The following is a 5,483-nucleotide window of genomic DNA, read 5'->3' as shown; positions in this document are numbered from 1 at the left end:
AGGTCAGTGACTTGTAAGCTTGGCGGACTACTTTTTTTATATTTTTTTCTAAAACGACGCCATCTTGTTCTTTAGAATAACTGCAAAAAAGACATATCTATGCGATTATTATTATAAACTGGACTTTTATTAGGTTCGTGAGACCATAGTACAAATGTATAGTGTATGCATACCGTATTTGCAATTACTACATAAACGTTGATATAACGGAAACGCTTGAGGAAACGGAAGGTGACTCGTGTTAGCATTTGTTCAGGCGTTCAGGAAACAACAACAGGATTTTAGCTTTTTTGCAAGTCAGTCTAAGAAGATATTGCATCTGGAATGGAGTGTTATTGAATAAAATCATCGAGGAAACGGGTGGCCTATTTGTTCTGTAAAGCGGCGTTATGGCGTGTGTATAAGTCACGTCATTCGTTTGCTTGGTGAAGATGGGTAATTCGGTATACAACTAACTTCGGACAAAATTTTGCATGGCAGCAAATCAAAATTATTCAAGAATGTTAAGCAGAACAGAGAGGTCGGGCACAAAGCTAAACAAGGTTAGCGTTTGTTTTTCAGCTCTTATTTTATAATATTTTTGATTTATTTCAAAGACTCTATTCAGTAATTCAACTGTTCAGCTATTTTTGTATTATACTGTCCATAATTCTACTTTTAAATTTCTTGTACAGGCGAGCAGCTGCACATAATACTCGTAAAGAGGGGTAAAGCAGTATAAATAAATAGATAACGGTTTGACGTATTAATCTTCAGATTTCTATGCAAGGTAGTCGAATGTCTTTGATATGTGGTCATGAACGAGCATTAAATTCCATCGTCAAAGCCAGTTGTTCTTTGAAAGTCAACAGGTGTACGACTCCAAAGTAGTAGCATTCGGTTAAATAATATGTTACAAAACGTACATCTTTACAAATTGGTATCCCATCAATTGGACCACATTCTATTAGTTATACTAGTATTAGTGTACACTGAAAAACAAAATATTTGTACAACAAATACCACTCCAGTTAACTGTTTTCCCGCCGATTTGCCATTTTCGGAATCGATAACAACTTAATTAATAATTAGGTATTCCGTAAACCACATGACCGATTTTTGGTTTCCCAACCTTTTCCATGTGGAATTAAATCTTTGTTAAGAAAGAAATCAACTGTTGTTAAACGTAGCCAATTTTTTTTCTTTTCAAATAGGATAGATCACCCTGACGTCACGCATCAACACCTGTTTATCTGGTGGTGGGCAAAAAAAAATGATTTTACATTGTGTATGGGATTAGAATCTTTAATTCTTAATAATTTCGTTCATTTATGGATATTAAAAAATCAAAAAGTTTCGAAATGCTTACGATATTCATGTTTCGTTATTCAAATATCTTTTGAAAATGAATAACCGTTTTAAATGACATATAATTTAAATAGGGCCGTAGATGCCCTTAACTTTTAGGAAAACACCGTAAGTTATTAAGCGTTCATAATTAATCCGTTTTATTTCAAAATAATAATTAAAAGTTATCAATACATGCTTATTTTATATCCTTTCCATTGATCAAAAAATGATTGATATCATTTGTGATTTCAGAAATTATAAGCCTTTAGAAAAACATCACTGTTAACCAAAAACATGGACGCTCGGCGTCTGTCCATCCGATCTTTTCTTATCAGTTCTATAAATAGAATATACAACGGATTTGTATACAAACATGATCTCGCCTATTAAATCATAGGCAATTAATAAATAAATCATTATTTTCCATGAACACATTTTAAAGTGTGTATTTGGTGATGTTGATTGTCTATTTTTAACTAGCCTATTCTATTTTAATCAAGGATTTTCCAAAAACAGCAGAGAAACTTCTCAAAATGCAAGATAAAATTTCCCCAAATCACACCAACAAATGGTTTTATTTTGTTTACATTTTAGTTTTATCGGGGAAGCGGTTGTCGGGTATCAATTTTTTGTCATACTATATCGCAAAAGTACTGCGTGTTGCGCATTACCAGTCTAATCCGTTATGTTCTGTGTCCCAGATTTTAGTCTGTGCTTCTGAAACTGAAACTGCTTCATTTGATTAAACGCCTAATATTACACATAGTATATTCACTGGCGTTGTACATTAAATTTTTACATAGTTCAAATGCAGCCACACAGGGCGCAAAATTCATTCTCTACTAGTACTGACACAGAGCGATCTGACCAGAGGGAGAAAGTGAGACAAAGCGCCCACGACAGAGAGATCAGAAATCAGATACGGTCTTGTACGGCTAACTTAGCCTAGCTCATTTCGAATAGACAGCCTGGTTCTTTAACGTGCCCAGTGTATAGCACTGATACGCGCAAGGATTGCCTGGGTTCGTGACCAGTACACCTTTAGTTGGGTGGGAAACACTGAAAAGCGTTGAAAAGCGTTTCTGAAAATTCCCGAGTAGCTGCCGTGGATCGAACCCCCGACCTCAGGATTGGAAGGCCAGTGTGCAAACCACTGTGCTATTTGTCCACCCAGGGGAGATAAATTTAATTCATCTTTCTCTGTTTACTTCCAGTTGTTTATTCTCCCAACAAAATGTCATATGACGGGAAATATTACTGTAAATCAATCAATTAAATGCGTGGCAATATCTAAAGAAATCAGAGGTCATGGTTCGCCTGTGTATTAAATAAGCGTAAATTTGAGGGTACCGGTAATAATAACACCAAAAACTCAGCCTGTGGTTAGATTTGTGAAACTTGGAAGTCTGAAAAATAAAGTGCTGTATAGTCTAATCTTAAACAGTAAAAATTAAATTTGAGTCTAAAATATTTATTACTGTTTAACTTTTTCACATTAACAACATATTTCCATAAATGGCATTTTTTCCCAATCTGGGCAGTTAGCGCGCAGAAATTTCCCAATTTTATAGGCCTAGGCCTCTTTTATTGACAAAACATTTGAAATATATTACAATTATATGTAGACATTACTTTTTTGCAATATTCTAACAGTGAACCCGCATTTTATGTGCTGATCTTAAACAGTTGAATTTAAGAGGACAGTGCCATAACTAAATGATCACTGTCAGTATATAAAAGACCTTATTTAGTTATGATATCCAGAATTATATGCAAGGCAGACTCGGATCAAATTGAATGTAGTAAAAATTGATTTTTTAGCCTCATTTTTAGCTCACCTGAGCACAAAGTGCTCAAAGGTGAGCTTTTGTGATCGCCCTGTGTCGGTCATCGGTCGTCGTCGTCAACAATTTGACTGTTAGCACTCTAGAGGTCACAATTTTGAGCCAATCTCAATGAAACTTAGTCAGAATGTTACCCTTAATAAAAGTTTTGATGAGTTTAAGATTGGGTCATCTTAGCTCTAAAACTAGGTCACCAGGTCAAATCAAAGGAAAAGCTTCTAAACACTCTAGAGGTCAGGTTTTTGACCCAATCTTAATGAAACTTGGTCAGAATGGAACCCTCAATAAAATCTTGGAAGAGTTTGACATTGGGTCATCTGGGGTCAAAATCTAGGTCACCAGTTCAAATTAAAGGAAAAGCTTGTTTACACTCCTGAGGTCACAATTTTGGTCCAATCTTAATGAAGCTTGGCCAGTATGTTACCCTCAATAAAGTCTTTGATGAGTTTGATATTGGGTTATCTTGGGTCAAAAACTAGATCACCAGTTCAAGTTAAAGGAAAAGCTTGTTAACACTGTAGAGGCCACATCTATGACTAAATCTTCATGAAACTTTGTCAGAATGTTGATCTTAATGATCGTAAGGTCTAATTTGAATCTAGGTCATCTAGAATAAAAAAACTAGATCAACAGGTCAAATCAAAGAAAAAGCTAACTTACACTGTAGAGGCCACATTTATGATGATATCTTGATGAGACTTAGTCAGCTTATTAATTTTGATGATCTTTATTTCAAGTGCAAATTTGGGTCAGGTGCGTTAAAAAACTAGGTCACTAGGTCAAATCAAAGGAAAAACTTATTGAGGCCACATTTATGACTGTATTTTCATGAAACTTGGCCAGAATGTTAATCTTGATAATCTTTAGGTAAAGTTCAAACTTGGGTCATGTCAGGTAAAAAACTGGGTCACCGGGTCAAATCAAAGGAAAAGCTATTTTACACTTTAGAAACCATATTTATGACCATATCTTAATGAAACTTGGTCAGAATGTTAATCTTGATGCTCTTTAAGTCAATAGGTCAGGCGAGCGATACAGGGCCTTCATGGCCCTCTTGTTTATATTTTCTCTGACTCACGTAATAAATTTTAATTTATATGACAGTAACCTAATATTCTCTATTAATTACATGTTTGACGTTGCAGGAGTGTAATACAGCCATTAAATAAAAACGATACTACACTATCGTAATAAAGCTTTGCCATTGACGTCATTTATAGTATAGGCGACGTCGGTCAAATTGACTTGTTTATATAGCAGAAGAAATTCGAATATTTGGTGTTTCGACAAGAAAGGCTAACATGTGATAAAAAGAATTCATCTTACATTTGTGACTATCCACATTAAATTTATTAAACTCGTTGAATATAATTGATAAAATGTGGTGTTTTCACATTTAATAATGCAATCTAACTTATAATTGGCCTGAATGTTATCCTCAGTCAGACGACGTCTCTTGTGCAAACCACAGGTTCCTATCTCAATATTTGACTTTCATCTAAGAATGTTACAAAAAAAAACAGTACTCTCAGTGCTTTGATTATAATCAAAGCCTTGAGACGTCTGTTGGAGACAGGTTTTTGGTAGATTTTTGCAACTGCCTGCCTAGTGTATCTCAATGCCATGGATAAAACAGAGAATACCGGAATTTACAGCATGTCTATTTAAAAATGTCATGTCACCTGTACAAAATGTACAAAACTTTATATAGCAAAAGCAACAAACAGTTTGCAAGCATATCAAAAACAAAACTTTCCTGTAAAATATTAACATTTAATAAAGTAATTTGTTGGATTTATGCTATAGAGAATATTGCAATAAATAAAAGCTTTGATAAATACTTACATATTGTGCAAGAACAAACAAAGATTGTCTATGACTTTAATTACTGATATTAATTATTGCCTCAACTTATTCTAAAATCGTTACATTAATGTTAATATTTAATATATGACTGAAAGGAAGAGCTTTCAATAACAGGAATTGTATTGATATGTTTATTTCTAAAATAACTCATCTGAAGTTCATACCGATTTTACTCCCTGAGAAGTTGACTTTATGACGTAAATTCGGATTTTTCCTTGTAAGGATTATTACAAGCCTATCTACTTAATTATAAATTATTGACATTATTATTATTTTTAATGATTAAATCGCCGCTCGTCGTACTTACTCTCCAAGTACATTATTTGAAAAACGTCTAACAGATTGAAATGCTTTTTGTTATCATTTTAGCAGGTGCGCGTGACGCACACCTGACGCATGCATGGAAGAAAAGTGCACGGATTTGTTGCCATTTATCGAACACGC

This window comes from Mercenaria mercenaria, chromosome 2 (assembly GCF_021730395.1).
Source record: "Mercenaria mercenaria strain notata chromosome 2, MADL_Memer_1, whole genome shotgun sequence".
Classification (NCBI taxonomy): Eukaryota; Metazoa; Mollusca; class Bivalvia; order Venerida; family Veneridae; genus Mercenaria; species Mercenaria mercenaria.
This window is presented reverse-complemented; position numbering follows the sequence as displayed.